Raw genomic sequence first — 27867 nt, 5'->3', positions numbered from 1 at the left:
CACACTGTCATCTAGGGAGGTGGTTAAAGCACACAATGTCATCTAGGGAGGTGGTTAAAGCACACAATGTCATCTAGGGAGGTGGTTAAAGCACACAATGTCTGAGCTGTGCATTCAGAGTTCCACTCATTTGACTCATCTCAATATAATTCATGAACCAAAGTTTCTTATATATGGAAAGTTTCCAGAATTTTCGTAGTGGACATGTGACCAGGTCTATCAAGATTGTGTGTAAAAGGATGGATCCCCAAACTCCTCTGATATAATAAACATAGGCACCAGAGGTGAACTGAAGGTGAAGAGGTGAACACAAACACACATACATGTTATACTTTAATCTTAATTAGACAAAAGTTGTGTTCTCTGGCTATACACACATCTATACTTGTAATAATAATATGAATAAGTGGCTTTATACAATATATCTTGTAATCACTGATTAGAATATTTAACCTAGGCACAAAACACAAGAACATACTTATACTTAACTCTAGGTGTTCCCAGATCAACTCCCCCACGAACCGCTGAAGTGGCGGGCTCGCATCAATTGCTCTCTGACTATTCCCACAGTTACCACTAGGCAGATACATTTTCTAATTAAACACACTACATGCGAAAGTTACCACTTTCAGACACTATCATACTAACAATGTTTTGTTCATTCTAATAATGTAATTAAACTAATATATATTCTTAAATGACTAAAATTACTATTTATGTATATAATGGTTCAACAAGCTGGCAACGTACACCGGCGGACTCCTCTCTATCAAACTCTCACATCCAAGACCTGTTCGTCCAACATGAAAAATCATGTATATACCCCAAGTTGAGTACCAGTGTAGAGGCATCGATGGTATTATGGACATTATTAATTATGATGTAAACATTTTATAAATATAAACTTGAGAAAAAGGGAACAAGGCTGGAAGCAAGTACAAGGCTGGATGCAATATGAGTTACCTGATACTGTCATATTCATAGCAAACGGCACTATCCGTTCGTATGCGCTGCGTTTCATATGCCAGCAGTAAAAAACAACAGAGCGTACAGGACGCCCGCCAAGCTTGGAAGCTGCTAGTCATGTTCCTTTTATAAGTATTAAAGTCAGTAACCAAGCAATGGCTTTATATCATCCCTACAATCAAGACTTCCTCAGCAACAAACACCACCACACTGGCAACGAGGATGAACTGTGAACGCAGGTATTTGTTCAGCTCAAAACACAAGGAAGATGCATGCTGTCTCGCCCGGAGGAGGAGGAGGAGGAGGAGAGAGTGTTGTCTGTGAGCACCATACAAATGCTGTGTGCTAACCAATGCTGTGTGCTGACAAGCTGTATGCTGAGGAATCTGCGATATCTGCCGATGCTGTGTATGAAACGACGCTTTGATGATGTGTACAAAACCCGATGTTTTGTGTACAAAACGACGCTCTGTGCTACACAATTCTTCATGCTGGTGATGCTGTGTTGACTGTGCTGAAAACTCCTCAAATAACATCGCTGACAACTGCTGCGCCAACTGCTGTACCAACTGCTGTGCAGCTATGAGTAGGAACAACAACACATGTACACAAGGCTAGGTAAGAGGTCAGTTGCTGCTGTATTGTGCACTATTGTGAACTTTTGCATTAAAATGCTTGTGTGCTTTGCAAAATTAAAGTAATTACAGTGAATTTTTAACTTACATATACAGTGCAGTAAGTGTTTAGTATTCCTGAGGAACATTTAACTGATAAGTTTACATTTATACAGTTAAAATGGCAAATATACCTCAGTTTCCTGCACTTGATCCCGACTGTGACCAGACAAACCTTTCGCAGAGGTGGACAAGATGGCTTAAAAGGTACGAAAATTTGTTGATAGTTTCTGACATCAAAAGTGCTGAAAGAAAGCGTGCCTTTCTACTTCATTATGCAGGTGATCGAGTTAGTGACATCTTTGACACACTGAAAGACACTGGTGGTACCAAAGATTATGACATTGTCAAAGCCAAATTAACTGAACATTTCAAACCTAGACAAAACACTGCTATGGAAATTATGCATATCGGGAGAGCCAAACAACTCTCTAATGAAACTGTAGATAAATACCACACAAGTTTATAGGGTTTGGCAGCCCATTGTGAGTTTGCTGATGTTGACAAAGAAATCAAACGGCAAATAATAAACATGCACATCTACACGTCTCCGTCGAAGAACTCTAGAACTTGTCGATGATGAAAGTTCTCTTACCAAGATACTGGATATTGCTCGTCGAAGGGAAGATGCTGCACGTGATGCTCGTGTCATGGAGTGCAGTGCCAACAACGGTTCTGTCACTGTTACTAACAGTGATGAGGTACGTAAGGTTCAGGGAGGACACCGTGATCAAAGAAAATATCATGGCAAACCTAACAGTAAATTGAGCCGAGAACCACATCACAACTGGAGTCATGGAACAAGACTCAAGCAGTCACAACGACTCACATCAGAGGGTGTCAACAATAAATGTTACAATTGTGGAGGAGACTACCCACACCAAGGCAGTGTTTGTCCTGCTCAAGGTAAGAAGTGCTATGAGTGTGGAAAACTGAGTCATTTTGGTGCTGTGTGTCGTTCTGTACTAAAGAAACCACAGTCAGTGAATAAAAGCACTGTATGAGGATCAGGTTATAGGGATCGAGGTGGTAAACACAATATTGCACCTCATATCCAGAATGTTAATAATGTACAAGACAACATTTCATTACAACCAGTCTCAGATGACTGTGATTGTACTTATGGAGTACAAGCAAACACAGAATGGAATGATCTTCCAAACAACCCAGAGACTATAGTATACATTGCTGGTATTTGTCTCAAAGTTCTCATTGACACTGGATCAAACATTGACACCATTGCTGAGTGCCACTATGAAAAATTCAAAAAAGTTTTTTTTTTTTTTTTTTTTTTTTTTTTTTTTTTTTAGTAAAGAGGAAGGAGAGGCATAGGTGAAGGGAAGTATAGAAGTGGGAAATACAATGAGAGGTATGAAAGCAGGCGGGCTGTCCGCCTTGCTGACACGATGTGTGGGTGTTGGCAGCTAAGCTAAGCTGGCTCCCTCTTGTCAGGGAGCTGTGAGTGTGAGAGGTTCTTCACATGTTTCACCATAAATGGATATCCATAGATGAATACTGTGTAGCATTCATATATACACACTCCGATGCTTCCACACATGTTGTTCTGTTTAAGGCTCCTTGAACAACTCGATAAATAATAATAATAAAACAAACACACATTATTATTTATCGAGTTCATACACATTATTATTTATCGAGTTGTTCATATATACACATATATGAACTGTTCATATATACACATATATGAACTGTTCATATATACACATATATGAACTGTTCATATATACACACATATCTCATCTGGGGATTATATACTGTGGGGCGGGTTTTTCATCCAGAGAATCGAGGCTCTTGGGCCACCAGCTGTGGGAGCGGGGCGTCTCATCTTGGAGCAATCTTTCAAACATTGGGTCCTCTAACATTTCGATGGTGTTCCACGCCCTGATGGCTTGGTGCTGCAGTCTGATGTTTAGTGGCTGTATGTTCAGGAGTTCAGGGAGCTCCTGGATTGTCTGATCATATGGTGGACGGTGTTTTGCTGCTCTCCTTAGCGCCTTATTTTGTACTGCTTGGAGTTTCTGCATGTCAGTTTTCTTTATGGTGTGTAGTGGTACTGGGGGATACTCTAGATGCAGCCGAACTAGAGCCTTATATAGGTGGATCTGAATGTTAGTACTGAGGCTTCGGAATCTTCTCAGTTTTCCTAATGCTGCTATGGCTTTGTTTAGTCGGTCCCTTACATGAATTTGTATCCCTGTTCTATTTATCATAAATCCCAGTATTCTGCCTGCCTCCGCATATTGGATCGGCTGGTTGTCAAGGATGATGGGGTCCGGGTTTCTTTTCGCAATGTGTATTATCTGAAACTTTTGTTTGTTGGTGCTAATTTTCCATTGCTTCTCAAATTTGTTTAAGAGTTCAATTGCTGCCTTGGTCTTGTCGGCTAGTAGCGGCTTTGATGGTCCTGGTTGGCATATTATTTGGGTGACATCGTCAGCGTATGTGATGTATTCTCCATGTTGGGGTTGGGGTAGGTCAGCTATATATGTGTTGAATAGTGTGGTGGAGAGGCAGCTTCCTTGTGGTACTCCACTTTTCAGTTCTATTACGTCACCCAAGTAGCTGCCGATTAAGCCTAGCAGTTCTATTGTCTATAAAGCTGCAGAGTAGCAATAAATCTCTCAGGAAGTCCTAGTTCAGATATCTTATATTTTAGGCCTGTGTGCCACACTTTGTCGAAGGCTTTCCAGACGTCCCTAAGCACTATATACACTGATCTTTTTCGACACTGCGTTGGCTATATGTTCGTAGATAAGGGCTATAGCTGTATGGGCCCCTCTGCGGTTTCTAAACCCATGCTGCCTGGTGTTATACTTCCCTTCCTCTTCCATGTACTTCACAAGTCTCTGTGATTGATAATTTTTTCGAATATTTTATCTGGTACTTCGAGGAGGGAAATTGGCCTGTAGTTTTCAGTTTGGGTTGGGGGTTTACCTGGCTTGGGGATTAATCTTATTGTGGCATTCTTGAAGTATGTGGGGAATAGTCCAGATGCAAGAGCTGCATTTAAAATACATGTGTATTGATGGAGTGCAATCACTGGTAGGTTGGATAATACCATCTTAATTATTTGCTGTTGTCCGGCGCCTTGTTCTTGAAACCCATAATTGTTTTATGGACCTCTGCAATGGTTGTGTTTCATAAGGTAGCAGTCCTCGCGTATGTTGTTAAGGTCTCTTGTTTGCGTCGGCAATAGTGCTGCAGCTCTGTTATCGACTTGAGTTGTAATTTCCCTTTCATTAATTGGGCAAAAATTTAAATTTTCTTCCGGGTTTATCCTGAAATTTTTTTCCCAGAACTTCCTGAATTCCTGCTATTGTTCTCTCTCCTCATAGTTTATTTCCTGAGGCGTCTATGATGTAGGGTGTTTCTTCAGAAGAGCTTCCCATCACGGTCTTGACTTTTTTCCAGAACTTTCCTGGGTTTCTGTAGTCGACTTGGATTTTGCTTATTAGGTCATCCCATTGTTTGGTGTACTGTTTTGCATAGATCTTGCAGCTCATCTTGAAGTTCCCTTTGCAGTCTTTTGCGCTCATCCGTTATGCATGATGTTTCCTTTCCATTAAAATCTGTGACACTGATTTCCTGTGCACTGCTTTTGAACGCTTCCCAGTCAGTTTTAGTGTATTGAAGTCTTGGTGGTGAGGGTTTCTGAATGGGGTTAGTTGACAGCGTCATTATTATTGGTAGTTTTTTTTTTTATTTATATAAAAATCAGAATACAGGGTACAAAATCATAAGACAAACACAAATCAAAAAGAATAGAACAATAATACATAAACAATACACAATCAGCATAAGCCAAACACACAGCACATGAGACAAAGAACATTAAGTTACGACAAAAAAACACACACACAACACAGGGACAGTAATACAAAACATCCCGATAATCAAAAGGGGAGGAGAATAAAGCATAACCCCAAACCCCACACAGTGACACAAAATACATATGAGGCATGCCCCAGAAACAGAGGAGCCAACAAGCACACATACCATAAATAACATAAAAGGCACAAAAAAGGCACAAAGCACACAACTAACACAGGGCAAACAAAAAGGCACACGCAGGAGCCAGGGAAAGAATAAAAGCCACACCCACACACAAACACACCAAACCAAAACACAAAACCACAGGAGCAAACACAACAGAAACGAAACCACCACACACACACCCAGCCCAACCTCCACGAGGAGGCCCGTCGGAGGGCCGGAGACCGAAGACGAACCGGAACAAGACCCACCCTCCCAACCCACGACCAGTCACCCAAAAGCATCCCCACGAACATATGCACCAGTAAACCAACCGCAAAAATCCCCGGAAAAGCACGCTGCAGCCACCATCAGGTGTACCGCAAGCGGCCTCACAATAACCCCATAACCCTCCCTCCGACCAACCCACACACAATACACATAGTCAGCCATAAGAAGACATAACGTATTCCACACCCAGGGAGAGCCCTGCGGGAAAGACTAAAACAAAAACTGCAAAAACCCACCCCTATACCCTGGCCCACAAACCACGGCCAACACATCCCGAAACCAATCAAGCAAACCACTCGACCGCTCACAAAAATAGAAAACGTGCAACTGAGTCTCGGGCAACCCACAGTGGACACACGCGGCAGAAGCGCGCAAACCCAGCATGCACAACCGTTTATTTGTCGCTAACGACAAATGTAACACACGAAACAACTCCCGTTGCTGCGGCGCCAAAAACCGCGCCCCCAACGCCGCCCACACCTCCCCCCAATCCCAACAAGGGAATAAATCCTCCGCCTGCGGCCGAACACGACGAAACAAAATCCCATAAATCACCTTAACCGAAAGAGACATAAAACCCGGAGAACAGCAGACATCCCTGAGAATATCCACCACCAAGAGTAAACAGGTGGGGTACAGAAGGCCACCTCCCGACAACCACCGAAATCCATCAAGAAACTAAACCTAACCGAACAATAATAAACACACAAAGCACTGAGCCCTCCACTCATCGCCAATCCCCGACGCAACGAGACCCAGAACAGTGCCCGGGCCCTGGTAAACACTTCCGGAATACCAACCCCACCCACACAGCTAACACTAACGTCGAGCGACGAACCGGGTGGTAACGTCCACACCACACGTACCTATAAACCTGACGTTCCAACCCCAGAGCCAGCCGGCGATCCAGGGGTAAACACTGAGCCATGAACCAAACACGCGACAAAACCTTACAAGTAACCAGCAATGCACGCTGATAAATCGTCAACGGGCGCGCAGCCAACAACCCAACTGCAACACCAACACTACGCGAAACCGCACCCCAATTATATTCCAAAGAGCGTTCGTAGGAAGCAAACCAGGTGATCCCCAGAACACGGAGAGGCGACCACCGGAAACCAAGACCCCTCCCACACAAGGCGAGAGGACCACCCACCGATACCCAGAAGTCCGGACTTGGCACGATTAACCGGGCCCCAGTGGCCAACTCAAACCTCTCGACCAAGGCCTGGACCGCCCCAACAGAACCCTCCGAGGCCACAAACAGGACGGTATCATCCACATAACCGCAGATGGGTGACCGAAGACCAGACGGCACCCGGGGAGGGCGGATGAACGCACAGGCCTTGACCGCCCGAAAAAAGTCTCCTGAAAGAGCACATAGAGGAGCATAGAAAGTGGACAACCCTGCCGCACTGAAAGACGCACAGGGAAAGGAGCATCAAGAACCCATTAATGCATACCTGGTTGCAACACCGAGTGTACAACATACGCACCCAACGAACAAACAAAAGCAGAAACCCAAGCCGCTCTAACACACGAAAAACAAAGGCTAAAGAGACACGGTCAAAAGCCTTCGACCAATCCAGGCAGAGCATCGCCGCCGACGAGCGAGAGCCCGACAAATACATAAGCACATCCCGAAACAACGCAATGCACTGAAATAATGAATGACCCGGAACACCACAAAACTGTTCCACAGAAACAACAGATGCAACAACACGGCGACACTGACCAGCCAAAACCTTTGACAGGACCTTAAAATCCACATTCAACAACGTAATGGGCCTCCAGTTCGAGAAGAGCCGCAAATCGCCCGGCTTCGGGAGTAACCGCACAATCCCAACGCACTGACACAGGCAGAACGCACCCCCGAAGGCAAGCCCGGACCACCTCCAAAAGAACGCCCCCCAACACATCCCAAAAGGCAACATAAAACTCAACAGGAAGACCATCCAAGCCCGGCACCTTCCCAGAACGAAACGACCTGACCACATCGAAAAGTTCCCCCAACGAAACATCTGCCACCAAACCGACACAATCCTCAGCAGACAAACCTGGAACACACCCACCCAAAAAATCATCCGCAAGCGCGGTGTCCCCATCCACCTCCTCATAGAGCGCAGCCAACTCCTGCCGAACATAATGCAACACACCACCGGTGTCCGAAACAACGGGCCCATCCGGCCGTTGCAGAGCCGTAAAAAGAAGAGTGTCCCGTGCAGCCTTCACCTTTCTTAAAAGAAACGGAGAAAGACATTCCCGTCAACACGCTTGTTACGTACTCCTAGCAGAATACGTATATAAATTTAAAATAAATATTATTTTATTTTATCATTGCATGTATATGTACACACATTGTGTTTTGGGTAAATTGTCGTGTGGTTTGGCAGCGTCAGTGGACAGGAGAGCGGTTGCCTTGCACACGTCTATACCTGATTGATACGGGAAAGCTGGACCTGTTCAGTTTGAGAGTTCCAGATGTCACTTTATTTTAGTTAGAAAATGTTTATATACTGTAATTAAACAGGTGTCATTATACTTATATATTTTGTAAGTAACTATTATATGTAACTTGCAGTCTTATGTGTTTTGAGAACAAGTGGTTGTTCAATTAGTTTAAATATTAAAAAGTCCTTAGTTTCCATCCCTCATCCTGGGATGAGGCAGACGGGAGGTGAGAATGTGGGTGGCGACAGAGCGAGAGTTCAGTAGCTTCGGGAACAGGAGGAGTAACATGTGGGAGATAAGTCTGTTATTATTCATTTGTTGCCATATTACTATTATATATATTGTGCCATGACAATACAATCATATTCTATAAGTTAACTTTACCATCTGTGTTTTTATATTATACTGTTTTGAATATATAGCTATATATTGTGTATCTATTCTTCAGTCCTAAACGAAGATTGTTATTATGTGCTCATTACTATCAAGGGGTTATACTGGTGATTCGCTATTGAGAACAGCAGTTGTGTCGTATCCCTAGACGTAATTAAAGTTTGGCTGCTGTAGGGTCACGAGCCGTAACGTACGATAGGTAACAAAGAGTTATGGGGGCCTGTGCCGGGAAATATTGTCCCACTTAACTTAACTATGCTAATCTAACCTTGCCTTCCTAGGTACCAGTGTGTCAAGTGTCTCTGTGTGTTTCTTAAGAACTATTCCATGTGCCAAGCAAGCCTTCCTGTGTGTCAAGTAACAACGTTTCACGATTTTGAGGTAAGTCATCCTATATATTTTGTTTGTGCAGTGAGGCCAAGCGAATTTTCAGTGTGGTGACAATTTTACAGTGAAGTGTAGTGCAGTGCCATTTTTAATTATTTTGTGAATCAAGTGCCAAGTGTTAGTAACGATGGAGGAGAAAGTTGCAGCGTTGGTGGCTCACCCAGACTTTGAAGGGATTCAGAACCTTAAAAAGACTGAGTTAATACAAATGGCAAATCAGTTGGATTTGACCGCCAGCAATAGAATGGTTAAAGCCCAAATATTGAAAGTCATTGTGACGCATTTTGTTGAGAATGGGGAGTTAGATGAAGAAATTCTAGAGGAGTTAAGAGAGGAGTCGAGTGATCAGATGACGTTAAAGCGTCTTGAGTTAGAAGCTCCAATTAGAGCTTGAAGCTCAAAAAGAACAGAAAATATTAGAGGCTGAAGCTCAGCAAAGGGAGCTGAGACTAGGCGTTTAGAAATTGCGGCACAAAACCAGAGGTTTAATTGAGTTGCAACTTGAAGCCACAAAGAAGCAACAATTAGAGATTCAACAACAAATGGCTGACACTAACTTCAGGCTTGAATCACAGCGTATGGCAGCTGGGCATGGAAATACTAGTAATGTTTCAACAAATAGTGATAATAATCCCATCAGGATGAATAAGTATATAGAGTTGCCCAAGTTCAATGAGGAGATCCTGAGGTTTTCTTTGCACATTTTTATAAAATTGCCATCAGTATGAACTGGCCAAGGGATCAGTGGGTAGCCATTATGCAGTCTCAATTTAAGGGGCGTAGTCAGGAGGTTTTCACATCCCTACCTGACGCTCATAGTTTTGATTATGAATTTGTAAAGAAAAGCATCTTAAATGCTTATCAATTAAATCCAGAGGCACACAGGCAAAAGTTCAGAAATCTAAGGAGGACAAGTGATCAGACAATAGCAGATTTTACTCGTCAGAAGACGAATTTTGTAACAGATGGTTAAAGTCACTTCAGTCACTGATTTTGATGCTTAAAGAATCTTCTTATAATGGAAGAAGTATTGTCATGTCTCCCAGACCAGTTGTCTACTTTTATGGCAGAACAAAAGAATGTAACAGACATTATGAGCTGTCAAAGCTCGCGGATGAGCATGAGTTGTTGACTAAGGCCCGTTTACGGCCACTTCACCTAAGTCTAGTCGTAGAGTAAATTATAATGCTCACCGAACTCCTTATCAGAATCCATCCAGTCCTAGTACTCCAGTTACTCCCATGAGCTCTTCTCTTACAAAACCTAACCCTGCTACTTCATTGTCAGGAATGTCAAATAATAATAAGGTTATTTCTAAACCTACAGTTGGTTCTACCAGTGTGTCCACTGTAAGGTCCTGTTCCCATTGTAAGAGAAAAGGCCATGGAATTCATTCATGTTTTATATTGCACCCTGAGTTACGACCAACTGGTCTCATTTATTGCAGAGGTGTGCAAAATAAACTTACTAATAAACATGTAACTGTAAACCCCAATTGGGTGAAACAGTATTCACCATATATGTCTTCAGGTGAAGTTTGTGTATTAATGGGAAGTGGAAGCCAGTGGTTATTCTTCGTGATACAGGTGCTTCCCAAACCATAATTTCATCCAGTATTCTTTCTGATGTTGAAAAGAGAGAGACAGGAAAGTTTGTTGTTCTTCAGAGTGTTGCAGGATGTAAAACTGTACCTCTAATAGACATTAATTTCAGATCCACCATTACACCACGTTTATGCACTGTGGGTGTTAGTACACAGTTGCCCATCCCAGGTGTGGATGTTATATTGGGTAATGATGTGGCCATAAATCATGTTGTGGGTGAGAATGATCCCCGTTTGTGTAAACAGCCAGTTGCAGACCATGTTTATTCTGCCTGTGCTGAAGTTAGTTCTATGAATGAACCTGTTGTAGAAGATGGTTTTGTCCATTCTACCTGTGCTGATGTCAGTACTAATATAAATCCAGTTGTCAGTTCTGATGTTGTTACTCAAGCATTTGTTCCAGTAACCAGTACCCCTTCAGTGGAGAAGTGGGATGTGGTTGTTCCAGATTCCTGTGTGGCCGATTTAGTTGTTGAGAGTAAGCCTGATACTATGACTCTGCTTTATTCCAATAAATTGGGAAAGGATGTCCATGTACCATTGTCTTGCCCGCTCACTACGAACGTTGTGCCAGGAGTTGAGAGAAACTTAAAAGCCACGACTCTGTATTCCAGCCAAGTGAATGGTTTAGGACAAGATGTCGGGTTGGCAGAAGTATTCCCGCTCACTCCAAGTTTAGAATCAGTTGTCGAGAGTAAGTCCGTTGTGGAGGGCCCCGCCTCACCCTAGTCAAGGTGATATAATAGGGGAGGAGGTCAAACTACCTGTTACTTGCCCGCTCGCTTCAGATTCCCTTCATTTATGTGCTTGAGTAGAACTGACCCTAAGATTTCAGAGAGAAGCAAGGAGACAGTCTGTACTGTAGATCCAGTTTTGGAGAGTGTGGGAAAGCAGCCAGAGGATCAGCTTCTGTTGAGTAGATGGAGACCCATTGAGCCTCCCTCTTCAGTTGTCTGTGAGGATGTGACCCAGCTTGGTAGTGATATTGTTGATTGTGAGCAGACAGTACTCCAAGCAGCTCCAGAAGTCATGGGAGGAAATTTTGGTAAAATCATTAAGAGTGGTAAAGCAGCAATTGGATCTAAGTTGAGGAGTTGTGATTCTTATTCTATGTGGAGGAAGTATTTCTCATTGTGTACATTGAGTCAGAGTGTGTGTAGGATGTTGAACTCTACTTTTATTCTGCAGCCATTTTCTTGTGAAGTAATGGACTGTGGGACATCTTTGTCAAGCCTTGTGGTTGAGCAGAGAGAGTTTACTCAAGTAGGTTGTGCATCCAGTTCTGAGGAAGTGGTGAGTTATGCTAGAGCAGTGTCTCTATATTCAGATCCAGTTAATTTTGATGCACGAGTGATAAAAGTGTATGTTCCACTCAAGTGTGGTGTTGACTTTCAGAGTCATATTGTGGGTGAAGGATTAAATCATACTGGGGAGCAGATGTTTGAGGCTCCAGGTGTGCAATTCAAGTTGGGGGATAAGGTTATCCTACCTAGAGTTAATCATTGTGAAGGGTTTCAGATTATCCTTGGGCGTTTTCCAGGTAATCTGCTGTTCATCTTCAAGATGTTAAGACCCTTAAACCTCTTGGTTGATTGGTTGTCATCAGACGTAAATCACTTGGGAAGTGATGGTGAGGATTGTAACGTTTTCGGCATGTTTTATTTAGTCTCTTGGAAGACTAGACGGTTGATGAACGTGTGTGTTGTGTTCAAGTTCACCATCAGAGGGTGTGAACTTGTCTTGAGAGTTATGATTGAGATATGGTGCCTAGGCATATACCTGTTTTCTTTCACTGATCGTTATGACAGAGTTATGAGGAAATTGATTTCTGTGTTCCTTATGGATCATCTGAGTCAGTTCGATCAGGTAGTCTTTGCACTAATCTTGGGTTGTATTTCTTGGTTGGAAGGTCACAGGTTTGATAAGTCGGTGTCTTGTGTTTCGGAAGGTTCTATGAATGGGAAAGTCTTATGCATAATTGTGAGGTTTAATGCTACTTTCTCTAATTTTAGTATCCATTGGGCGAGAGTATGTGTTCCACAGAGGATCAAGAGTGATGAGCAAATGTCTGTGTCAGAGCATACCCAGGAGAAGTCCCAACTCAACTCAACATACAGCCTGCTTCAATTAAGCAGTTCAGCTCCAGAAAAAGGGAGTAATGGAAAGTGGAGGCTGTCTTGGGAAAATTCACCATGTGGAAAAGGAATCACATGGAAAAATGAAACTGATCTTGGAGAAATAGTAGAAACATATGAAAAACTAAATTTCCATGATAACTGTGTGAAAGCAGCTACCTTTATTGACAATTCTATTCATGCTACTAATGATATTGTTGTAGATAGGTGTGTGAAATATGATCTAAAACAAAGTGAAATAAATGAGATAGTACCTTGGAGAGATAAATTTGCATACTCCAGTGACACATATGTAGAACATAGTCATAAGACTGAAATTTCTGAGTTTCCTGTAAGACTATATTTGGAGTGTTTTCATTTTTGTCCAGAAATGTGTTTTTATTACTTATACATGTTTGGTGTAATCAATACCATAAATCTCAAGTGTCATACATTTTACTTTGAAAAAATGCCATTGATCTTCAATCTATTGCATTTTTTTTCTTGGAGGTGGAAGTGTTACGTACTCCTAGCAGAATACGTATATAAATTTAAAATAAATATTATTTTATTTTATCATTGCATGTATATGTACACACATTGTGTTTTGGGTAAATTGTCGTGTGGTTTGGCAGCGTCAGTGGACAGGAGAGCGGTTGCCGTTGCACAAGTCTAATACCTGATTGATACGGGAAAGCTGGACCTGTTCAGTTTGAGAGTTCCAGATGTCACTTTATTTTAGTTAGAAAATGTTTCATATACTGTAATTAAACAGGTGTCATTATACTTATATATTTTGTAAGCAACTATTATATGTAAATTACATTCTTATGTGTTTTGAGAACAAGTGGTTGTTCAATTAGTTTATAATATTAAAAAGTCCTTAGTTTCCACCCCTCATCCTGGGATGAGGCAGACGGGAGGTGTGAATGTGGGTGGCGACAGAGCGAGAGTTCAGTAGCTTCGGGGAACTAGGAGAGTAACAAGTGGGAGATAAGTCTGTTATTATTCATTTGTTGCCATAATTACTATTATATATATTGTGCCATGACTATACAATCATATTCTATAAGTTAACTTTACCATCTGTGTTTTTATATTATACTGTTTTGAATATATAGCTATCATATTGTGTATCTATTCTTCAGTCCTAAACGAAGATTGTTAATTATGTGCTCATTACCTATTAAGGGGTTATACTGGTGATTCGCTATTGAGAACAGCAGTTGTGTCGTATCCCTAGATGTAATTAAAGTTTGGCTGCTGTAGAGTCACGAGCCGTAACGTACGATAGGTAACAACGCTCACCCACACGAGCACGCACACGAACACCCTCTGCCCACTTCTCCCGCAGACCACTTCTCCCGCAGACCGCCTTGCACTCCGCAATCTTCCCAAAACAGTTAATCCCAGCATTGTACCACACGTACAACCGCGAAAGCCTCGCCTGGAACAACCGCAGCAACCCAAACCTCCCAGCAGCCTCACGTTTGGCAACCACCCTAAAAAACAACCGACACTGCACCTATCACCACTCCCACCAATCCAAAACAGAAGGAAACTCAGAACGCCGGGCCAGAACCCCGACCCACCACACCCGAAACTGGTCACAAACCCGCGGACAACGCAGCAACCCACAATTCGGCTTCCACTACCCCGCACCGACCCGCACCTGACTGGGCACACCAACCCGGACCACCACTAAACTATGGTCCGAGAATGCAATCGGGACAGTGTGGAAAGCAAACACAGAACACCCCCCGCCAGTAACATACACCCGATCAATCCTCGAACGCGCCCCCACATGCAGCAAAAATAAAGAATAACTCGCCCCCACATGCAGCAAAAATAAAGGATAACTCGCCCCCACAGAGCACAGCAGCATCCCGGAAACCGCAAGAACGCACCACCTCCTGCAGTGCACCCGAGACATTATGCGGGCGGGCGCCACTACAGTCCCGCGTACTCATCACACAATTAAAATCCCCACCAAAAAACAAACTCTGCGTATCATGGCGCAGGAAAGGGAGAAGCCTCACCCAAAAAAACTCCTCCCGCTCCTGACGGGGCGCCGCCCCCGAGGGGGCGTACACCGTCAGGAACGGAATGACAACCCCCAAAAACTCAACCCTCACAAACAAAACCCGCCCATCCTCATCCATCTCTGTGTGAAGCACGGAGAAGGAAGCCCTCCTAGAAAACATCATCAACGTCCCCCCGAAAGACGTCCTCGGTGGGTTGAGCACTTGATAATGAACACTCAAACACTGTAGCACAGACACATCACGAACATTATGCTCCTGGATCAGAGCCACATCCACGTGCTGCTCCTGCAGAACATCCAACAGGCCCAACGGGACCCCAAGATCATTTAAACCTCTAACATTCAGTGGCGCACATACAACGGAGGGCGCCATCGGGAGAACCTCGGGACACCCCCAACCCGACGCGCCCCTCAGGGGACACAATAGCACCCTCAGCAGGAGCCACAACCTCACCACCAGGCTCAACTCTCCGCCGCACCCTGGAAGACGATCGGCCAGGAACCGCCTTAACAAGCAAGGGATGGACACCACCCGACGAGGGCTCCCCAGGCGCTGGCGACACCGTTCACATCCTCTCCACGTCCTCCGTCCTCCATGCTCATTGCCTTGCTCATTGCCTTGCTCATTGCCTTGCTCATTGCATTGCTCATTGCCTTGCTCATTGCCATACCCCACTTCGGAAGGGAGAAGCGGAGGGAGGAGCACCAGCCAAAGCCACACCATCCGAAGCCTCGATCCTCTTCCCAGGGGGCCCACGGCTGTGCGACCGATCCCGCGGAGCGCGCTTCTGTTCCTCGACGGAAGATCCCAGCGCAACCAATGGAAGCACAGCACAGCCAACCGTAGACGGCGGCACCACTTCATCAGCCGCAGGAACACCGCATGGCTGGCCATCAGAACACACCGTAGCAACACCACCCCCGGCCTCGGCAACGCACCGGCCACAGCACACGGGCTTCCCTCCGACCCCACACCACACGCGTCGGACGCCAAGACATCACACGGGATGCCATGCACCTCCGCCGCCACCAGCAAAGGTGCACGGGAAGCAGGAACCGTGAGAAACGCAGAGTCAACTGGCAAAGCGGAGGGACCAGCAGCAGATGTAGAAACAGGGACAACAGGGGAAGACACCTCTCCAAGTGCGTCCATAGAGCCCGGGTCCACAGAGGGCGCCCCCAGCCTCCGGCAAAAGCGGAAAATCATCCTCATGGAACACCGAAGGGTCTGCCGAACGAGGGGCACGGCAAGCAGCAGCGGAATGTCCCACCTCACCACACCGGAAGCAGGAGCGAGTCTGACCCTGGTAAAACACACGCACGTAAAATCCACACACAGCCACCTGGGAGGGAATAGCCCTAGAGAGCCGCATGCTCAAAGTACGCACACCCATACGGAGCCCCTTCAGGCGCCCACTATGCAGACAGGTATGACAGTGCCCCACCACTTCACCATACCGACGGAATGCAGCGCACAGTTCATCCTCAGGAAACTGCACCTGCGCACCTTGGACACTTACAAGCGTCAGTGGTCCCCACGGATCTGAGACCTCCACCGTCACAGCAGAATCCGGAAGTACATGCGTCTGCGCACCCCAGTGGCGCACATACAGTTGACACACACTCGCCGAGGAGAACGTCATCGCCACCCGGGTAGGTGAAAGCTTCTCTAAACCGTAGAGATCAGGGTACTCCACTTTCAGAACGTCCATCAGGGCAACCTCCACAAAGGGCCAGTCAAAAGGCGCCGAGAAATCAAGCCGGGCGGTGTCGACCCGGCGAACACGGCCACTGATAGCCGTTGCCAAAACACCCTCCAGGCCCCGGCCAATGGCCGCACCACACCGTTAACAAAACGACCACCACGCAGCAGCTACAGGTCAACACTGTCAGCCCGGGCCGAACGTCAGCGCCCTCCGGTAGCAGAGCAGCGAATCAGAGTATGAGTTTTTCAGTGCTGCAGCTCTGTTATCGACTTGAGTTGTAATTTCCCTTTCATTAATTGGGCAAAAATTTAAATTTTCTTCCGGGTTTATCCTGAAATTTTTTTCCCAGAACTTCCTGAATTCCTGCTCTTGTTCTCTCTCCTCATAGTTTATTTCCTGAGGCGTCTATGATGTAGGGTGTTTCCTCAGAAGAGCTTCCCATCAGGGTCTTTACTTTTTTCCAGAACTTTCCTGGCATTCTGTAGTCGACTTGGATTTTGCTTATTAGGTCATCCCATTGTTTGGTGTACTCTGTTTTGCATAGATCTTGCAGCTCATCTTGAAGTTCCCTTTGCAGTCTTTTGCGCTCATCCGTCTACCCGTGTTGTGTGATGAGTTGCTGAAGATTGTTATATCTGGTTTGCAGTGTCCTGAGCGCCTAAGTGGCTGGGGGGTGGGAGCGTTATATGGTGAGCTACGGGAATGTGATCAATCATGCATTTTTCTATGGTGCTAATCTATGTATTTAACTCGGCGTTTATGCATGATGTTTATTTTCCATTAAAATCTGTGACACTGATTTCCTGTGCACTGCTTTTGAACGCTTCCCAGTCAGTTTTAGTGTATTGAAGTCTTGATGGTGAGGATTTCTGAATGGGGTTAGTTGACAGCGTCATTATTATTGGTAGGTGGTCGCTTGTGCTCACAGGGCCCCTTTCTATGTGGGTGTTTAGGAAGTGGTGGTTGTTTGACAGTATTATGGCTGGTTTACCACTCTGGCCTTGTCTGACGTAAGTTGGGAAGTCTGGGCCCAGGTGGGTTAGATTTCCGTTCCTTATCATATTGTGGATGGCTTCTCCTGCTTGGTAGTTCCTTCCATGTCCCAGTGTTCTGTGCTTGGCGTTCAGATCACCCAGAAAGTAGGCAGGTCTGTTCCTTCTGGTGAGTTTCATGATGTCGGCAAGGGGAAGGTAAGGACGTCTTGGTGGTTGGTAGTATGTTCCTATGAAGATGGTAGATCCTTTCGTAGTTTGGAGTTCAATTGCCAGGAAGTTTTCCTGGAAGTTATCTAAAATTTTGTGTGGAATATTTCTTTTTATGGCAATTGCCGCTCCATCGTTGGCCTGGTCAGCTCTGTTGACCTGGTAAATTTTGTAATTGAAGATCTTGATCTTCTCGCTATTTTTTCCATGGCTATTAATGAGTATTATATCAGGGTCTATTTCTCTTTACAAGTTGCTGAGTTCCAATGCTCTATGCGGAGTCCAGCATAGAACATTGTGTTGAATTATTGTATATGACTGGATGGCTATGTTGAATCTGATGGGTCTCTTCCACCTTGTGGATTGTTTGGGATCGTTCCATAACCATTGCGCATTGCGTCAAAGTCCTCGCTGCTTATCTGCTGAATGGTTATGGGGTTTCGTTTTGGGTTAAAAGTATATGACCTTATCTGTTCGTACACGTCATTCGTAGTGACACCGAGAATGTTGTGTTGGAATTTTATGTGCTGAGTTTGTATTTGCTCTCGGAGGGTCTTGTGGGTAACCAGGTGGGTTGCTTTTCTTGAAGAAATTGATTGTGTTTGGGGCCTCTACTGAGGCTTGGGTGACATTTTGTGTGGGTGTGCGGGAATCAGTGAGAGCCGTTGCGAGTCCCTGGTCCTGTGGTACTTGTATGTTTTGTTGTTTGTGTGGGCCCTCTCCGGGGGTCCTGAATGGTAGTTGCTGGTGTTGTATTATCTTCCTCTGGCTTGTTGGTGGTTACTGGGGTCGTGGGTGCTGGCACTTGTTGGGAGGTAGTCACAGTTGGGGTAGTGCTGGCTACATTGCTGTCCACCATGGCTTTTATGATGATAGTGGAGTCGGCAGTGTCTGGGAATTCCATCAATGGGAGACTATTCATCTTGTACATTTCTTTAATTACAGATCTAAATGACCCTGGGTTTACTGTTTTCTAAATAAGCAAAAATCATACTGCCTAGGATGTTCCCAAGGATGTTCCCCAAAACAGTTCCCAAAGCTTGAGAACTATAATGGCAAAGCCACTGCCTATTCTTGAAAAGGTAGCCTTGCCAGTGATTAGAACTTTCACTGCATAGATTAAGTCAGAGTGCAATGCTCATTACTACATTCCATGTTCTTAAGAATGAAAAAGTCTCTACTCAGTTACAAGACTTCAACCAAATTGGGATTACTTCAGCTTTCTAATGCTGTAGTAGTGGAATCTGCAAACAATGTTGATGCTATTGTTGCTGAATTTTCTGATCGATTTGAACCCATAGATTGTTCTACTGATAGCAAAGTTCATCTGCACATCAACCCAGATGTGATTAAAGTTGCCGAGGAATATGTACACTCTGTAACCTGTGATGCAGTCCCTAAGGCTCTCACTCTTGATGAAATCCGTACTGCAACCCTAGAGGACCCAACTCTGCAAGCAACAGTGGATGCATTGACAAAAAAAAAAGTTTCCACGCATCCCACCCTCAGGAGTTGACCAAGATGCATTCAAAGCACTTGAACGCATCCAGACAGAATTAAGTGTTAGGCAACAACGCGACACTGTGCTGCGAGGTACTCGTATCGTCATTCCAGCAACGTGCTCTAAAGCTTGCACATCAAGGACACCTAGGTCTTGTTAGGACCAAACAGCTGCTACAAGAAAAGGTGTGGTTTCCTGGCATTGATCGTCAAGCAAAGGACATGCATGATGCCTGTGTCCCTTGCCAAGCTGCATTGGATACTTCAAGACCAACACCTCTACAACCTTCACCACTACCTGCTGCACCATGGACGGAAGTATCGATGGACTTCTGCGGACCACTACCAACTGGAGAGTACTTGATGGTAGTCATTAATGATCAATCACGTTATCCAGAAGTAGAAATCATCACTTCCACATCTGCAAAGGCTGCCATCCCGAAACTCGACAAGATCTTTTCAAATTTTGGCATTCCTGAAGTTGTCAAGACGGACAATGGACCGCCATTCAATGGACAAGACTTCGCCAACTTTGCTGAGCATATTGGATTCAAACACCGCCGTGTGATGCCACTACATCAAGCAAATGGAGAAGTAGAGAGAGATTCATGCAACCTCTCATGAAAGCGGTATGATGTGCTCATGCCGAAGGACGATCCTGGAAGCAAGCTATGTATGCTTTTCTCAGGAACTACCGTGCAACACCACATGGAACACTGGGCAAGTCGCCTGAGGAACTTTTATTTGGACGTCATATGAGAATCGCACTACCTGTCATGCCAGCCGAGGTAACGGATAAACGTCTCGCTCAGAAGGATACACTAGCCAAGGGCAAAATGAAAATTGCTCATGATCAACGTGCAAAGGAACAATTCATAAAGGTTGGAGATACTGTTCTCGTTAAAAAGAAAAAAGAGGGAAAGTTAGATATGCCGTATGATACAAAACCATATAAAGTGATTAGTGTAAAAGGAACTATGGTAACAGTGAGTAATAGAGATCATAGTATAACACGTAATATGGCTTATTTCAGTGATTCCAACTAGTGTAGAAAATGATGAAGCGCAAAGTCGTACAAACGATAAAGAAAAAATAGTTATAACCGGACAAACAATTCATCAAGGGATATTCTTAATTTAAGGACTCTCGTCCTAAATGTCATGTTAAACGCCCTAAGCAATTTGATGATTGTGTTCTTACGTAATGCAAAGTATTTACTTATTATGCTAAACTAAATTTAATATTGTTTGAATAATGCAGATCTCTCATTCAATATTTTGTAAGTTTGTAGTACAGTTTTTTTCATTTTTGTTTAACATTGCGTTTGTATTTTTAACTTTGATATCCTGTGTGGTAGAGATTAAGTTGATTAAATTTTTTGTGTGCTTAATTAATGTGAAATGTATGCAACATATTTTGATATGTTATTAACACAAAGTAAGTTATTAACTTTGCTTTGTGCTACAAGCATGGTAGACATCCTGTATTCATTCTTTTTAAAGAAAAGGAAGGATGTCATGTTCATAGCAAACGGCACTATCCGTTTGTATGCGCTGCGTTCTGTACGCCAGCAGTAGAAAAAGAGAGCGTACAGGACGCCCGCCAAGCTTGGAAGCTGCTAGGCATGTATCTTTTATAAGTATTAAAGTCAGTAACCAAGCAATGGCTTTATATCAACCCTTCAACCAAGACTTCCTCGGCAACACACAACACTACAGATACCAGGCAGTTTACGACAGAAGTTGTGGTGTGCAAATGTTTCTTTGTCGTGTGAAAATGTCTATTGGTCACAAGAGCTTGGGTGTACATAGTGCAGCAGCTATGAGCGAAGTGTTTATACTTGCACATTGTTAGTACATACTTTAAAAAGGCGTACTGTTGTTTCAGGTGTGAGGGACTACAGGTCTTGTCCACCGTCCATTGCCAGTGTTGGTGAGGCAGCTTCTGACACAGCACGAGGGACTACAGGTCTTGTCCACCGTCCATTGCCAGTGTTGGTGAGGCAGCTTCTGACACAGCACGAGGGACTACAGGTCTTGTCCACCGTCCATTCTTGTTTATTAGAAATAAATTGTTTATAAGGAATCACATGTGAAAGATAGTTAAACATTTGTATAAATTTTAAATCCATACATAAAGTTTCAATAAATGACTTGGCAATTTTAAACAGGATTAAATAAGGCGTAACAACTACACTAGAACATATTCAGCAGCTTTTAAGATGTTCCAGGAATTCCACACCGCTAATAAACTCTACATATTCCAGGGGTTCTACGAGATACTAATGACATTTGAGAGATACCAAAATGGTCTACAATCAATGTCAGTAAAAAATGCAGATGCAGCAGCCAGGAGCACCAGTTGCACACCAGGCAGCAGCCCCAGTCGCACACCAGGCAGCAGCCCCAGTCGCACACCAGGCAGCAGCCCCCCCGTCGCACACCAGGCAACAGCCCCAGTCGCACACCAGGCAGCAGCCCCAGTCGCACACCAGGCAGCAGCCCCCCGTCGCACACCAGGCAGCAGTGTAACGGGGGTGGGGGAAATAGCTCTATCTTGTCCATTATTCTACCCCCCAGTTAACTAACGAGGCCGGGGGAAACAGCTCTCTCTAGTCCGTTATCCCGTCCCCAGTTAGCTAACTATTCTAGAGCACCTCCAGAGTTCCTAAGGCAACCTCTCTCGTTCAACACCTTGTAACCTAGGTATTTGACTACCTAGGTGCTAAGACTACAAGGCGCCGTAACTGGATCAGCTACCCGAAACTCTAGAGAGAACTCTAGAATACATAAATCTTTGCCACAAACGTAAAAGAGATAACGAAAGGAAAGAAATGCATAGTGAAGTAATTAGTGAGGGTTTGGGGTGAGAGGGAGAGAGGTGGGAGGGGCAAGGAGGGTCATTAGTTGAAAGTGAGAGTTTAGAGAGGGGTGGAGGGAGAGGTGTAGATAGGTAGAAGGAGAAGAGTAGAAAGTAGACGTAGAAGAGTAGATAGTAGAAGACGAAATGCTGCCACCATCCATTCATAATCATTACATACAAGACAAGGAATGGAACTTGCCTGTATCACAAAATTCTCAAAGGATGTTATCATGAGTTCATTATTAGTATGTTCCCTCTGTACCATGTACTCATTCTAAACCGTGAAAACAGTAATCACAGAGGCTTTCTCACCTCAACTCAAAGCTCTAGGGAACAAAGTTAAACACAATTTAAATAATAAATTCATAATTATATTTCACATGAAGTATCATAATTTAGCAATTCAATTAAAATGTTCCAGTTTAATATGCAAAGTGAGTCATCATCCAAGAATTCGAGAACCCTACAACTTGACTGCCCCTGATCATCACACAACATATGTAAACACGACCAAGTCACCTTACTGTTCACTCACCGAGGACGGAGTCTAAGTTGCATAGAGGGGGGGGGGGGGGTCTGTAGCTTGACAGAGACTGTCTCGCCCCTGCCGGCCGACAGCCTCCCTGCGAGGGACGTCTTCTCTGCTCTCGTCTGCTGTTCTGTCTCGTTAATGCTCCATGCTGGATAGCTCTCCGAGTTTATATTGGGGAACCTAGTAGCTAACTCCGCCCACAAGTAGATAGCCTCCGGCACTACCAAGCCACTCCTTAAACGTCGGCATGTTTGAAGGCTACCCGGCTCCAATTATACGCTTAGCGGAAGCAAGGTGAAATTATCATGATCTGACCTCAGGTCACTTGGGGTCATTAACGGTTAGAGGTGTGAGATCTCAGGCAGACAACTGGCGCCTCTCAGATCCTTGTCTGTGACTCGTGTACTCTATATATATTTTAAATAAACTAACCCAAACACTTTTACAGTGTTACAGCAGCCCCCCGTCGCACACCAGGCAGCAGCCCCAGTCGCACACCAGGCAGCAGCCCCCCGTCGCACACCAGGCAGCAGCCCCCCGTCGCACACCAGGCAGCAGCCCCCCGTCGCACACCAGGCAGCAGCCCCAGTCGCGCACCAGGCAGCAGCCCCCCGTCGCACACCAGGCAGCAGCCCCCCGTCGCACACCAGGCAGCAGCCCCCAGTCGCACACCAGGCAGCAGCCCCCCGTCGCACACCAGGCAGCAGCCCCCCGTCGCACACCAGGCAGCAGCCCCCAGTCGCACACCAGGCAGCAGCCCCCAGTCGCACACCAGGCAGCAGCCCCCAGTCGCACACCAGGCAGCAGCCCCCAGTCGCACACCAGGCAGCAGCCCCCAGTCGCACACCAGGCAGCAGCCCCCAGTCGCACACCAGGCAGCAGCCCCCAGTCGCACACCAGGCAGCAGCCCCAGTCGCACACCAGGCAGCAGCCCCAGTCGCACACCAGGCAGCAGCCCCAGTCGCGCACCAGGCAGCAGCCCCAGTCGCGCACCAGGCAGCAGCCCCAGCCGCACACCAGGCAGCAGCCCCAGTCGCACACCAGGCAGCAGCCCCAGTCGCACACGAGTAAATGAAACTAGGGGGAGGAAATAGGAGACCAGACACTGGATGGGCGATGGGCCTTCACGAGACGAACAGCGAAATAGAACTAGGGGTTGATATCACTCCAAACCTATCTCCTGAAGCCCCCATCAACAGAATAACATCGGTGACGTATGTGAGGCTGGCTAACATCAGAACTGCCTTCAGAAAGTTGTGTAAGGAATTTTTCAGAACCATGTATACCACATGTGTAAGGCCAATCCTGGAGTATGCGGCCCTGGCATGGATCCCATACCTTGTCAAGCACAGCTCCCTCCCCATCCGGCCCGTTGGCGCCGTGAGGGGGGGCTTGGTGGTCGGCTGGTGGTGGTGCCGGAGTGTGATGCTCCATCGGTCAGTCCTCTGTACTTTTGTTGCCTTATGCTCCTGCTGCTGTACTCTCAAATTGTGCCGGATCACTTTTCCTTATGTTTCGTTTTTCACACCCCCCCCCCCCCCCTCTTCTCCTTTCTGCTTGTTGTTTCCTGCTGACCTTTTGCTTGTTTTGGTTATTCCTTTGGACTTTTTCTATTTTGATGCCCGGGTGCTTGGGGAGGCATACTCTTGCACCTATAGAACTGTAGTACCCAACGTCTCGAACGACGGGACCCTTTTATTGTTAATTCCCTTTCGTCACTGAACCCGACCTCGACGGACTGACGGTTCTTAATGTGGCGTTTGTGGGGCATATACTCACGACGCACCACTAGGGGGCCCCGGCATGATCGGCGATAGCTTCTTGTTTGGTGTCCTGCCTCTAATTGTGGCTCCATGGTGGGTGTGGGAGCACATTCGTGAATGAAAGTTTTTCCTTGTTTCTATGGCAGATAATGTTTCCCTTGTACCTTTTCAGGCTCGTGGGGTGGGCGACCAAGCCCCCGAGTCAAACTGTGTTAGAAGACCCGGCCCTGTAGCCCCCGCTACATTGGGCCCCGACTTTGCTCCTCCTGTGACCCTCCTGACTACTCCCCTCCCTCCCTCTGCGGAAGGGTCTAGTTCCCAGCCCCCAGTGGTGACCACCTCGTCCCCTGGCACGGCTCCGTCTCTCATTGTGACTACTGCGCCTTTTACCCTTTCTCACTCTCGGGGTTCTCAACGTTGTCCCCGCCACGGCTGCACTAGCACGATCCCTTCTCATACTTACAACGCCTGGTTTGGTTCCGCTACATAGGCTAAATACGTTGATCTCCTCCATCTGGATTCTACTACTCCTGACGATTTCTCCCTCCATAAACACCTTATTGATTCAGTAGATGCCTCTGTTACATTTAACCCCACCAATTACAGTATGTGTGTCGTTGCTGCTCCTTCTCAGGATGCAGCTACTGGCTTAGCCGCTTTGTCCTGCATTGGGAAGACCCCTGTGCGGGTCTCCAAAAACGCTCGATTAAATGCCAGTGTTAGCACTGTTCTTTTCCCACACCATGTTGCTACTGGTGTTAGGGACCTCAAAGACTGCCCTGAGAATATTAAACATATCCTCGAAGTCCAAGGCTATTTTGTCGTACAGGTGGACACGTTTACTCGACGCCCTCGTGGTCGTCGCCGTCAACCCCTTCGAGTTGTAAAAATCACTTTTGATAGTAGGGCCCTTCCGCCCTCTATTATTCTTGCCGGTGCCAGATGCTCCGTTCAGGAGTACATTCCCTCTCCTAGACTTTGCAATAAGTGTTGGATGTTTGGGCACGGTGTACTAAAATGCAAAAGTACTGTGTATCTATGCCCAATGTGTGGCGCCGATGATCATTCGAATTCCGAGTGCACTTCTCCCCAGGCTCCCTGCCTCAATTGCGGTGAGGCCCACCCTACCTTCTCACTCTCGTGTATACACTACAAACTCGAGGAAGCCGTCCTCAACATGAAACACCGTGATCGTCTGACTTTTCCTGAAGCAAGACGCAAAGTTCGTCGTCTCACCCTTTCGTGGGTGTATCCTATACTCGCGTGTTGCGTTCTATCTCTCCTCGTCCTTCCCACCTTCCGCAGTCTCAACTGTTTCCAGGCCTTGGATCCAAACACGCCCTCTACCTCCTCCCCTATTCCTTTGCGTCCTGTCCGGAAAGGTTTCCTTCCTGGTTCTCCACTTGGAGTTTCCCCCCCTTCCTGCCCAGTCCACCATATCTCCTATGTCTTCTTCCACATCTCTTCCCACTCTTTCTTCCCAACCTTCCCCTCAGTCTCTTGACCCTCCACGCCGTCTGTCTGTCCAGGCTGATGTCCATCATCCTACCAGCAATCTTCGTGTAGTTCGCTCCCGTTCCTTTTCTCCTGCTGAGACCATTGTCTGTCGCCTGGTACGTTGTTACTGGCACACCTGTGTCTTCGAGTCAGAAACGTAAGACTGGATCCCCTCCTCCTTTCTCCCCAGCGCGTAAGAATGTATCGCTTTCTTCCTCGCCCCCTCTCTCTGACTCTATCACTACGTCCCCTCCCATTTCAGTGGTAGGGCCCCCTGTCCCAGATATGGAGGTTTCTTTCGCCCCCGATTCCCTCTCGGTTGCTGCCCTTGCTGAGGTGCTTTTCCTGATTTCTGCCCCCCCCCCCCCCCCTCCTCCTCCAGCTGTCCTTGACTGCCCCTCTCAGTAGTCTCCTCCTCCTCCAAACCCCATCAATCTGCCTCTAGTTTGTCCTCCTGCTCTCTTCCCTCCTAAGGAAGTTTACCCTTCCCTCCTAAGTTACTAAGTTTACCCATGCCCCCTAACCCTGATTTTGCTGACCCTGCTCCTGATCTTGATCCTGAGATTCTTTAATAAAGTGTGTTCTTCTTTACATTTGTTTCTTTATTGTTCTCTGTTACTGTCCTTTCTCTTTGATAATGTGTCTCCTTCAGTGGAATAGTCATGGAATATTCATCACTGAGTGCGGGCTAGGTATCCTAATGTCTCTTTGTTTCACCTTTTAAATTAATTTTTAATTTGCTTTTTACTAGTCATTTATTGGACTTAATTAACTGAGTGCTTTAATATTTCTTTAGGTCGTATTAATTATATGATCATAACTAGACTACTTATAGTTAATAATCTTTAGCTTAAATTTGCCTATGTTTATTATTCAACTTTTTCTTTGATTTCATTTATTACCTAGGTTGCCTAGCCTCGCCATACTCCCATACTCCATTGTACCCCTGGCTTTGCCTGTGTCTCAATAATGCAAATTATTACTTAGTGTACCTGAGAGTACCTGTAAACCCCTTGTAAGCTACCTCATTTTTTCTTTTTTGTTCATTTTGTGTTTGTTTTGTAGTCTTGTTTATATAGTTTTCCCCCTTTTATATCATAATTCTATTTTGTAATTTTCCATTCTTGCCTTGTTTTCCTGCAACCAGCCTTTTTATGCAGACATGTATAGACCCTGAACTAAACCTCTTATCCACTATCTATGATATTTTAGGGCACATGATGTAAACGATGTATTAACACATAATCACAATATCTCTGTAATCAACTTGAACATTAGATCCCTAGGTAAACACTTCGATGATGTTAGTGCCTTGATTGAAACTATTAACAAATTCTCTTTTATTATACTTACTGAAACGTGGTTGAAAGAGGATACTACTCAACTCTTTAACATGCCTAACTACTCGGAAATTCACAACTGTCGTCAAATTCAGAGAGGTGGTGGTACTGCTCTTTACTACCACCAAGAATTCCCGATGTTTCACCGGTCCTTCACCTCCATGATACTCTTGTGGCGGACCCGTTGCAGGTCGCTTCCGTACTGGGTTCCCACTTTTCTTCTGTTAGCTCTGGTCTTCATCTTCCCCAATCTTTCCTTCTTCGTAAACCTGTCCTTGTCTCGTCCTTTAGATTTCTGCACTCGTCTTCAGCTTCCCTATAATGATCCCTTCTCTCTCTCTGAACTTCGTTCTGCCCTGGCCCTCTACGGTTTTACGGCGGCGGGCTCCGATGGTATTCATTATGAGATGCTTCGCCATCTCCTTCCGTGCACGTCTCAGTATTTACTGAGTCTGTATAATCGGATCTGGGAGTCGTCGTCAGTCCCTGAGGACTGGCTCGATGCCGTTGTCCTCCCTGTTCGCAAACCGGGGTCTCTGGGTACTTCCC

The 27867-nt window shown here is 45.6% G+C and overlaps 2 long non-coding RNA genes across 2 annotated transcripts in view; both read left to right on the top strand.

The window, feature by feature from the left end:
- LOC138359237 (uncharacterized) overlaps window positions 1–22563 on the top strand; it is a 274126-nt gene extending 251563 nt beyond the window's left edge. The window contains exons 2-3 of the long non-coding RNA XR_011225856.1: window positions 21212–21357; window positions 21591–22563. This is a non-coding gene — a long non-coding RNA (uncharacterized lncRNA). The remainder of the gene's footprint in view (window positions 1–21211; window positions 21358–21590) is intronic.
- On the top strand, window positions 8865–14002 carry LOC138359288 (uncharacterized). Its single transcript, XR_011225912.1, has 2 exons — window positions 8865–9149; window positions 12771–14002. It is a non-coding gene; the product is annotated as an uncharacterized lncRNA (long non-coding RNA).
- Window positions 22564–27867: the final 5304 nt, after the last annotated feature.

The sequence above is a fragment of the Procambarus clarkii genome, chromosome 90 (assembly GCF_040958095.1).
Source record: "Procambarus clarkii isolate CNS0578487 chromosome 90, FALCON_Pclarkii_2.0, whole genome shotgun sequence".
NCBI lineage: Eukaryota > Metazoa > Arthropoda > Malacostraca > Decapoda > Cambaridae > Procambarus > Procambarus clarkii.
Note: the sequence above shows the minus strand (reverse complement) of the source record. Positions and strands in the feature narration are given on the sequence as shown.